Genomic DNA, 12660 nt, shown 5'->3' on the forward strand with positions numbered 1-12660 from the left:
TTTTTCATTGACAAGATGAGGGAGGGCATAAACACAACTAGATTTATGGAGGGATGTTTTAGAATCTAAAGGATTTAAACTTATTTAAATTACAACAGAGTATATGGAGTGTAATTTTTGTAACAATATGGGTGAAAACGAGGATTTAGTTAAGATTGCTGACGAAGAACTTTTCCAAAGTGACCACTTCCAAAACCTTGGGTCAATAATTCATGAGAGGAGAGATTGAGAAGAATGTTGCCCTTTAGAATTCAAGCTGGGTGGAAAATGGAGATGTGCCTTGGGAGCTCTATGCGATTATCATTTGCCACTCAAACTGAAAAGGAAATTTTACAGGATAGCTGTGTGACCATCCAAGCTTTATGGCATAGAATGTTGGGCAATTAAGCAACAACATGTAAAATGAGTGTAATTGAAATGAGGATGTTGTGATGGATGAGTGGCAAGATGAGGAAGGATGGAAATAGAAATGAATGCATGTGAGCTATCTCAGGAGTAGAGCCAATAGGTAATATGATGAGGGAAAGTAGACTTTCGATGGTTTAGTTATGTGTAACGAAGACCAAGAACCTTGTGAGTTAGAAGTTGTGGGTTGGTCCAAATTGAAAGTTCTAAAAGGGTAAGGAGAAGGCCTAAAAGAATGTGGATGGCAATAGTACGAAAAGACTTGATGACCTGTGGTCTAATTGAAGATCCTACCCTTGATAGAGCGAAATGTCTCCTTGGGTTGAATAACCTAGATGGACATGAACGGAATCAAGTTTTCAGGTGTTAGGAAAGGCTCCATATTTTATTAAGTTGAATGGGAGTAGATCTCAACAGGGAACTCTCGATCGGGTGTTGGGTGAGATAGCTTCGAGTTAGAAAGGAATTCTTACAACAACAAGATACTCTCCAATTTATCTACCCATCAAGAAGAGAATTTGATGGTGCCTTCTCTTTCATTTTTAACACAAGCTTGGCAGCTTCTTGGGATGACATGGTTGATGTTGCATAGGGAAAGGCTCAAAAGAACATGGTTGGAGATGGTAATAAAAGACTTGACGACCTATGATTTAATCGAAGTTATGGCCCTTGATATAGTGAAATGGCAGAAAGGGATTCATGTATCTGACACCAATTAGTTGTATAAAGCTTGATGATAGATAGATTGACACTGCAGAGGGGCTTGGGTTGGTATGCTCTTCCATTGCTACCTCAGGAGGTGTTGCATTTCCAGAGAGAGCCCCAAGCAAGTGTAGTCCTTCTGAGAAGCCTGATGCATTAAAGATATGTGGTTTGGTAATGATATCCCTGGTGGGGTATTTTATCTGGTGAAATCATCCTCCTAAACACTTCCATGGAGCATTGGACTGTTTTTAAAAGCCTACTCAAAGGGAGTTAGTGTTTGTTTGCTTTGGTGTTGGAGTAAACCCCATGCGCATGTAACGGTCGAGTTCAACCGATGGTTTGAAACCCCGGGCCATCATTGGCTAACGATGCACAACCCTTAGATGAGATCACTAACCGGATTGTTCATTTGGGTCAACCATTATCTTCAATGGGCCCCACAACCGTTCTTTATTGTGTCGTTAGATGAACTTGAGCCGATCAAAACACGCGACACACGACCCCATAGTGATCCCTGGTCCTTGTGCTCATTACCATCCTCCACTGTGTTGTAAATTGGAAAAGGCGGATGTCGGCGATTATTTTCATATTCTAAACAAACATGAGAATTGTTGGTTAAATGTAACTGCATTCGGGGGTTAAGTAATGTAATTTGTAGTCATTACACTTTTATATTAGATTTATATTAGATTACTGTGGCACGTAAACAGGCTCTTATAAAGATAACAAACATAGGAATCTTGACCTTGGGCCCACCGTGATATATGTATCTTGGTATACATGCCATCCATCCATTTTGAAAACTTAATTTAGGGTACGATGCAAAAAATGAAGCAGATCCGAATCTCAAGTGGACCATAATACAGGAATTTCCATTAAAAACTTCACCTGGGCCAGAAAAGTTTTGGATCAAGCTGATATTTATTTGGTCTCTCCATCCAGGTCTCTGTGACCTTATCAACAGGTTGGATGGCAAATAAGCATTCTGGTGGCCTGCATGAAGTTTTTAATGTTGGGGATTCAATCACGACTGTCTCCTGTGGTTTGGTCCACCTAAGATTTGGATCTGGCATCACACCCTAAAATGCGTTTTCAAAATGGATGGACGGTGTGGATGTAAGGCATATACATTACAGTGGCCCCCACAGTTAGGGATCCACACAAACCGCACCCCAATTTTGCTTGCTTTGGGACACCCTCTTCCACTGGTGGTGGCTGCTTCAACTACGTCCACGCCCTTTAACCGTCTGTTCTACAATTTGAGAATTTGGGTATAGCAGCGACAAGATTTATTAGGGGGAGGTGATCATGTGCATGTCAATCCAACCGTCTAAGTTATATGGCTTTTTTAGTACACCGATCAAATTATCCTACCCGTATATGTGGTGACTATGAAATGGATGGCTAAAAATCAAACAGTCGAAAATTGAATAGATGGTAAAGATTGCCCAATCAATTTAGTAATTTCCGGTCATCCTCCATCCATACCTTTCTTGTACAGTTTCCAAGTGCAAGTGTACATATCGCCATACTATCAAGCTGCGTGGGGCCATCCGTGATAAGTGAGTGTCATCCAACCCATCCATTATACCCCCCACCTAATGTTTGATCTAATTCCCGGAAATCCAGACTGATCCATAACTCGGTGGGCCACACCAAAGGGAACGACGGATGACATTGGGGAGGGGGACTGCAGCGTCGGAACTTCCAGATGGAATGTGGGGTCCACCATGTTGTTTATACGTCATCCAAAGAAGTAATCAGGTCCACCACACATGAACGAAGGAATGCACACAAAATTCAAACTATTACGAATTTTAGGTGGGCCAGAACAAATGAATCTATATGTTTTAGGCTTGATCGTGGATTTCTCCCTGTGGTGTGTCCCACCTGATCTTCTGATATAGATGTTTCTTGGTATAAACGGGGGACATTACAAGGCCCACAAGATGGACGGTTTGGATTCTGCATACACATCATGGGTGGGCCTGAATCGGCCATGGCCAGGTGATCCAGACCGTTGGCTTGTTGGGTCCTACGGCCAGGTGATCCAGACCACTGTTTTCAATTTCTCATCCTAAAAATCTCTCTGTTGCCCAAAATTTGAAAGATTATGATTGTCCAATTGAGATGATGTTGAGGCATGGGTCTATCAAAGGTGGGCCACATCACCAATGGTTTGGTTTTGCCAAACCGCCCCATTTGTCAGAATTGAAAATTGCGTGTAAGCTGTGCAAGGCTGGGGTCCACAGATGACCAATCAGCATGGTCCAGCACATGATCCCATTTAAGGGGAAGCTGAGAAAGACAGCCTGCAAAGGAGGTTGGCTAGATGCATCTCCCGACGTATTGCTACAAGATACCTCAAGACTTTAGCCATAGGTCTTCATTCAATGATCCAAACCGTTTATATGATGGGCCTCACCTGGATGGGGATACCCAAAAAATAAATTCTCATATTTCAGAATATTTCTACCCGTCGATCATTTTCAAATATAGACGCTCTCCTTGATCAAACGGCTGAAAATATTTGAATATCGGGATATTATTTATCTATTTATTTATTTGGGTTGGGGGGTATACTCGATTGACGATCAGGCCCATGATATCAACGGTTAGAGTAATTGAAAAGCTCCCCAATCCAACTACCAAAGTCTCAACGTATTCTACTACAATGCATCGGGATGCATTATAGGTGTTACCCGGGTAATACCTTAGTGGGTTTACCCTTAACGTGGGCCCCACCTTGATAATGTATTGTACATCCACGCCGTCTATCCGTTTTTCCATCCCATTATCAGACGGGGTCCCTAAAATTAAGAAGATTCAAATCTATGGTGGACCATACCACAGGAAAAAGTGGTGATTGAGTCCTTCACCATTAAAAATTCCAAAGGACCCATCGGAAGGATTTCGTAATGTTGATTTACCATCCAACCTGTTGATAATGTCAAGAAGATCTGGATGAAGGGAATATATAAATATGAGCTTGATCCAAAACTTTTTGGCCCACAAATTTTTTAAAATATCATTCGTCACTGTTTCTAGTGGTATGGTTCACCTGAGATTTATATCCTCTTAAGGTTTGTAATCACATCCTAAAATGAGATGGAGAAACAGGTGGACGGCGTGGATATACAAAAAATACATTAATATGGGCCCCACACAGTACAGCTATTCCGCTCCCCCCAAAGGAGCCCTGCTTCTCTATTTCTAGCAAGAGACGTGTAGTTCGTCGCGGTTAGTTATTCGTAACTGTACATCGCATGTTTAGTATGTCTTATGTGGAAAAAATTAGCACCGTAGACCCTTACGTTTTATACATGTTTTTTCTAAATGATTGAAAACTTACGTTACGAAAATAAAATTTTCATGTACAGCAAGATGGTTTTAGAGAAAAATACTCATGATTTTTAGATAAAAACAGCTTAAAAAGTAATGCCAAAACAAATAGAAATCTAGATTAGTAAAGTAAGTTTTGTTCACATCAAAAAAAAATAAAAGACTCCGAAAGCGCGTTAAAGTTGATACGCGTGCACTTATAAATTTTTTACGTGGCATACGTCCTACCAAACTCAACGGTCCAAATATCGGAGTCTAGCAAGTGGGTCTTCATCCAAAAGTCACATTGGTTGAACGATTGTAGTATCTGATTAATGCACACCTGTTTGCTGGATTTGGACAGTTGGATATACTTCATTTCAACCGTCCACTAAATGTCCACCAATCTTGTGGTTATCTAATTAGTAGCTGTATTTCTTTTTGCTTTTTCTTCCATCTACACCGGGACCCACAATCTTGACGGTTCAACTTGCGTCGAATGTGCAACTTGTACAATTTCGATGTACCTGTTTTTAACTGTCAAATACCAACACAATAAAAACATCTCTTTGTAAGTTGGTTGTTGGGTACGCGGAATAGCGGCGACTCGCATAAAGCCACGTCGGTGCGACCCTGACCGTGGGGCCCATCTCGATGTATACGTTATATATCGACGCGGTCCATCTGTTTTTACAGATTAAAAGGAATGGTCCCAAAAAATGAGGAAGATCCAAATCTCAGGTAGACCATACCACAGGAAAACAGTGGTGACTGAACGTCCACCGTTAAAAGCTTCTTAGAGCCGGGGGAATACTTGTATGGCCACAAAAGTTTCGTATCATGCTATGTTTTTGCTTTCTTCAGTTCATCCAAGTGAGAATGACCTTATAAACGGTTTTGATGTTATATAATCATTAAGGTGGAGCCCAGAGATGTTTCAACGGTAAGCATTTCTTTCCCAAGTTTTCTCTCTCGTGTGGTCCATTTGAGTCTTGGATCCGTTCATTTCTAATTTTGGTATCTAAAAGGAGTTGGAAAAACGGATGGACGTGATGGATTTATCATAAACATCACGGAGGGCCCCAACTAAGTTCCCAGAGCAGAAATTCAGGGAATCCGCGTCCACCGCAATGTTTATTTACCATTACATCAGGTACTGCAGTACACATGTAAGGATGGTGTATCAATCGGGACCGTCCATGTGCTGGATCCTATCATGGATAGCTCGTCTGTTAAAAGTCACAGTCACCAAGCAATATCAGCCTTCACTTTTTCTTCAAATTCATTGCACATGATAAGACTGTAAACTGTTTCTATTTCCACCGTTGCTTTGAAGTCAACTGATCAGATTGTTAAGATAATCCTACTTACGTGTATTTTGGGCCACTTTCCATCCACAGGAGGACCAGCTAGATGGACGATTAGAATGACTAGTCACCCTCCCACGTGTCTCATGGAGAGATGGCTGTACCACTTTCAGTGAGTGTGTGAAAGAGAGCCGGACACGCCACGACATCCACGCCCTCCCTAAAATCAAAGTCCCCAAACTGAAAATTCGGTCCGTCAAAAGCACTTATAAAGGAACTGGGCTTCCATGGAAGATTTACACCATTTAAAAATGCTAATGGTTCTTCAACTGTACATATAGCATAGTTTTACAGCAATCCATACCGTCCAAACTTCTGATCTAATTGTTTATGAGAATTTAAACTGAAAATAATAATGTTAACCATATGATTTTTTTTCCATGGAGTTTGGCAAAGATACTCTTCACTTTCAGCCATCCATTGGCAGCGACTACTTGAAAGATAGGATTGCTCGATCAGTGTGTCTTTGGAGTTATTCTCCATCCATGGTAAAACTCGCAATTTGGATGGTCTAGATAGGTGTATATGTGAGGAGGATCCGTCACCACCATTTTCTAAATGGTGTAGAATTAACTTGAGAGTCTTGACAGTTATAAAGTGGCATTTGACCCAAAACACCCTTTCCAAGATCTGATAAAATGACCAACATGACTTTTAAATTCCTTTAATCACGACCGACCAACCTCACTTTTTGTTTTTTGGGTTCGGCATGCATCCAAAACATAGACGTGTGTCACATTTTTGGACGGTGAGAATGCATCGTTGGACATTTATCCGGCCGTTGATTTATTTGCATGACTATGGTCCACTCCAGTAGAAATTATTTGTAACTTATAACAGTATGAAGAATGAGTGGACCCCACCCATGATCACAACTACCATTGGATAGGATGGTTTGAACATGGATCTCACACGGCTCAAAGTTAGCCTAATTGGATGATCGTGGCCTTTCAATAAGGGACCGTAAGATGAAACGAACGGCTGAGTAAAAGTGATCATCTTGGACTCATTTGAACGGTTGTGATGGTCCAGTCAGGGTGATTTTGTAGTCATGGGCAGTGCATGATTGATCAAGATCAGATGATATTCATACCTGACCTTATGCAGTATGCTCGAGTTTTTTGGCCTCGTTTAAGTGGATTGTTCTTTCAGAGATTTGAAGATTCAGGATTTTGGGCCCTTTTCCGTTGAATCTGGATCGTTGATGTGCTTCTGCTCATAACTGTCTATTTTCAGGTGAATAGTCAATAGCGCACGCAAATGCATCATGCAACTCATGATTTTTGTAAATGTACTTTTAAAAATAAATTATTTCAAAATTATTAAAAGATTTATATGGAAATTCATAAACATTTCTCTAATTAAATTTATATATTTTATAATTAAAATATTTAATTAAAGGTTTTGCTTAGTAATGCCCGGAAAGGATGGCTTGTTAATTATTTTAATTGCTCATTTATTTATATAACTACATGCAAGCCATGGTTCAAAAGCCATGGTACAAATTTACACTAATTTATGATCTTAAACATTCAGTTAATGAGGTGAAAATGAGCGGCCAGGATTGAGCGGAGAAATAAAATAAGTGTGGTCATTGTCTTGAAAAATTCATTTAATACATCTCATTTTATATTATTTATGTCAAAAAGTACTTTGGTTTAACTACTCTTAACCATGTGATCCATGACTCATAAACAATCAGAATCGTGACAATTGGGCCCATTCAAAGAGTTTGTTAGCATCGTGGCTTGCTCCCAGTGGTGTTATCCAATAAGTTGTCTGGAGTGGACTACAAGACATTGACAAGGTTTGCGAATGTTTGTTGGTTGGTGTCCGATGAAAATGGAAATATTGGTAAAACCCTTTGATTAAAAAATAACAATAATACAAATGGGTATGTCAGCATGGAAGCAAACATCGAATTCAAATCAAATAATATAAAGATAAACGTAAGCAAGCAATTATAAACACAACGAATGCATAAGTTTTTACGTAAAAAAACCTTCACGGTAAAAAACAACGACACAAAATGACAATAAATTATTGTGAATAAAGAGAATACGTTACGATCTTATAAAGACTCATAAGTCAGGCATGATGGTATGAGACACCATATTCGAGTTGTTAACTTACGTTGGGGTAGTGCCGCCCTAGACTAACCTTTGAGCACCAATGGAAGCGACTGACCTAGTATCCCCAAATGATAGATACCTGGTTTGGCCTTATCTTGGAGACAAATTTGAATAATAAGCCTTCTTCACATTGGATACTTGGCTGACGAGCACTTACCTTTTTGAGATTGTCATTAGGTAAAGATGAAGAACCTTTACTATTGGAACGATCATGTACTTTAGATATTAGAATGACAAACCCCAAATTGGATCAATGGACACTGGTGATGAGCTGCTACGTGCCATAATAAGTTATTAGATATGGTTAACGACTCGTAATATAATGGCGGTATCTCAGCTCAACCAATTTACTATTTAAATTTGGATAAATAAAGAATTGGTCAATCATGGCATCTGTTAGTAATGGTGGTCACGGGTCACATTACAATAGAACATATATTTTTGTGAATTATGGTATTAAAGGTGACGGATTATATTACAACTTAATAAACATTTTATGAATGATTGTGTTGACGATAAGTATTATAATTGTTGTTATTCCCGGGACATAGATCTGTATATCATGTCATACATGCGCTTAATGAAATATATTAGGAAACAGTTTGTTTTGATATGCTATCATTAATTACGCTTGATTGTGTTAATAACATGTGTAACTCAGGAAAATGATATCATTGAGTTGATCACTCACTCTCATCTGAGATAGTATTTTAAAATGTCAATCATACGATATTATTGATGTAGGTACTACCAAGATCTCAAACGGGCGGGCTTAAATCGACTTGTACCATCGTCGTGATGTTTTTAAAGTGTTTGGCGAAAATATGTGTAATGCCCCGAAAATCGGCACCCGAGTAGATAGAATCCGATCCCAAGTTTTTGGGTATTAAGTTAATAAAATGCACATGTGTCCTCATTCATATTCACATTCATTTCATACACAAATATTCAGAATAATACATTTCAACTTAGTTAAACCAAAGCGAGGTAGAGATATATATATATATATATATATATATAGAAATGTAAAGCTAACACCCAAAAGTTACAATTCCAAAAGTGGTGACCATGTATAGGAGAACTATATGAATCACAATAATTGTAATAAGAACAAAAAAAACAACTAGCAAGCAGGAAGAAGCTAGAAATCTACTGTGTGCCCCGAGCGCATCATCAACTGCTCATATTCTTGAGTTATCTATATATGTCAAATATTAGTCACCAAACGCTAACCTGGTGAAAAAATATTCCCAAGATTGTTACTTTGGATATTTTAGTGAATAATAGGTTCATAACAAATACATATCCATACATGTAATATACTTAAGTATGTTACCTTTAACGCATAAATACTAAACAAATTACACACGTTATCAACATAACCAAGCGCAAGTAATAATGGCATAACAAACAAACAGTTTCATGATGTAGTTGGTAAGTATATTAATGCTATGATGAAATGATGCATACTCCTTACAATCCAACACTCCCACACAAGTGACTTTAAAGCGTATTTTACAAAATGTCAACACTTCCTCATAAGTGACTCAAATGTCAAATCACAACCTATTTTAGAATACACATGATTAGCTAAATGATTATTAGTCTCAGTTCATACAGCAGGTCAGCGAATTTAGGATATCGTTGTTATATCACGAGTCATTATTCAAATCACGTGACTCGTTGCGGCACGTGACGACTCCTCACTAGTGTCCATTGATACAAATTAAGGTATCAACATGGTACGGGTCGTCACCCAACACCAAGTATGAACAATCAATTCAGAGGTACATGCTTGTCACTCAAAACTAAATCAATGCAAAGGAATTGACTCGTCACCCAATTCCATCCACGCTCGGTCGTTCGAATGGTACTCTGGCACAAAATTATTGGGCGGGTAATTTGATGGAGATCGTTCGAACAATATTCTATCACCTTTATCAGTATTCACTGGTCACTACGGGGAGGCTCGTCACCCTAACATAGGCCGACAACTCGAACACGGTGTCTCATACCACCATGCTCGGTCATGAGTCTTTGTGAGATCGTAACGCAGTAATGTTTATGAGTAAACTAAATCAATAGTAATGATGATATCCCAGATTCTATTAAAATTATACAATCACTGAGCATAAGAATGATCGAGCTTATATTAAACTGATGCGATTGATTATGGAGGACCCCAGGCAAACCAACATTAGCTACAAAGCATCCCGTGTAGTTCTAACTACTGTCGATCATCCCTGTTCAACTTCGGTCGACTATATAAGTTTGGGATAGCCTTTCTAAAGTAGGCTATCCGCATATTTAAATAAATTGTGGAGATCGATTCACTGCAACAACAATTAGAATTTACCTACTACATAAACATAATCGCAAAAAAATTCAATACCACACCATATATACTAACTAAACACATGTACAATTTAATGCAATTCAATTCACACCAACGCAATTCAATCATATTAACATTTTTTAGCATTCAACATCAAAGAATTCTAATATTAAGAATTTTATGTCATTCAAGTATTTCATAAAGCGTGTTATCAACTAAATAGCAAACAAGCACATTTAATTATTTTAAAATTCCAAGTAGAAGCTTGAGAGTATATATTCACCTTTAAGTTGAAAATCATCGATTTGAATACGACACTAATGTCGAAAATTTAGGAAAAATACTTCAAACCCTAATTCATTGACAATATCATTATTAATAACAAAAATTTTAACTTAATTAGACTTTAATCAATGGTTAAGAGTTTTACCTAACTTAATTTGAGCAAACACAAACTCTATTAGACGAGTTGGGGCCCGGAATTGGCGTACAATGGCATCCATATGAAGCCACTTCTAAATACGACTTCCATAATAGCATGAGCCCCTCCTAGTCGATTGTTGGGACTCCAATTCCTAGCATGAATAAACTTTAGAATTGGGGTTTCCGAGAAACGACAGAAATGAAAGGGGGTTTCTAATCTTAATGGATAAAAAATGTAGCAAATGAAAGAAAGATATAGAAGGATAGGTAGGGAATCTCTTACTTGGCAATGGGTGAAGAATCTAACCCGGAATCTTCGAATTTTGGCTATAAAAGACGTGAAACTAAGCATAAAAGTAAGATCTTGCAAGATCCGGCGAGCACAGGGATTAGATGGTGTGATCCGGCACCGGGTGTCACGCCCCAAACCAAGAAATCAGATTCACAAGAATCTCGATCGTCGAATCTGATGCCGACAACCTCTGTAGTACCCCATTCTCGGTTCTCAGTACCCATACACCAGGTTTCGATCCTGGGATCCTACAATGAGAATTTTCCAACGTACATTTATCTCATAAGAAGCATAACCACAAGTATACCCAAATCACAAAGGCAACTCATCATCACATATCCACTAATATAAACATTTGAATACAAAGCTAAAAGAGAAATACATATATCGAAAATCAAAGCTCCAGAAGACGCTGCGTACTCCAAGCTCCACTCTATTGTGACCTGACGTCACCTGCACGCATCTATCGTGCATAAGCTTATAAAAAGCTTAGAGGGTGGTGAAAGTGTGTGCACAAGGTAAGTGTCAAGTAAGCAATATCAAAGTAATCAGAGTAAGCGGAAATACTGACAAGCCCATAAATCATACAATATCAGAAATACTGTTAAGTTCATAAATCATACGATACCGGAGTAATGCGAAAACATACTGATAGACCCATAAATACCATCAGCATTATCCAAGCTATGCGATGCAAAAATATAATAAACCAATATCATATACTGATGAAGCAATGTAGATCAGTTATGCAATGCGAAGACAGTAAGCCAAATATCATATATTGATAATACAATGCAATATGTGGTGCGAATGAAATGACCAAGATGGAGTGAAGTCGGGATGATAGTACGTAGTATCGCAGGCTTTAGGGTCCATCACAAAGGACTTCTATCCAAACCAGTCTCATACCTAAATTTGGATAGTCATACTCAATGTAGTAGACTCCTGATCTCAGGTTAGTCGTGCACCCAATCGAAATCATTGTCATTATGAAGGTACACAATAATTAGTTGTGACCACCAACCCGAGTGGATAGTGACTGAATGAATAAATAAATATGTAGCTCTACTCGATAAGTCCACATATCAGTACGGTTTCTCTTTGAGATCATCACCAGGGTCTATTACACTCTACCCCAGCTTGTCACCCCTATCTGAGCCCACAATTGGGTAAGTGGAAGAGACCTCACTATCCACCTGCCAATATCGGGCCTGGCTCGTCGATAGTAGACCCATTCCTCGAGCTAGTCAAACTCAACCTAGACATTACCCCCTCACTCAGGTGGGTAAGGTCACACCCCCTCCTACCGACCACGACACAGCGGGAGACGCGAACTACTGGTATACGGCCCTTATGTGCTCATATATCCACTCGGTCTCGACATTGGGGCATCTCCTAGCCACGGAGGTTTATGAATTTTCACCTAAGGACATCTATGGTGCCCGTATGATAGAACTAAACATTTTCGGTGTCCCATCTGGCCATCCACGATATGCCTATAGAGGCTATAGCCCTGATATCACTAGGGCGCACAGTAATCATAATACACAATGCAAGATGCATAAGTCATACAATCTAGTTATGTATCAATCCTGCGCATACCGTGCACTCATGTGAGATAACCTCCGCCTATCAGGGAGTCTCATAACAACCTGCCCAATGAGATATGCAATGGTCAAC

Source organism: Magnolia sinica, chromosome 17, assembly GCF_029962835.1.
Source record: "Magnolia sinica isolate HGM2019 chromosome 17, MsV1, whole genome shotgun sequence".
In the NCBI taxonomy this organism is placed as follows: domain Eukaryota; kingdom Viridiplantae; phylum Streptophyta; class Magnoliopsida; order Magnoliales; family Magnoliaceae; genus Magnolia; species Magnolia sinica.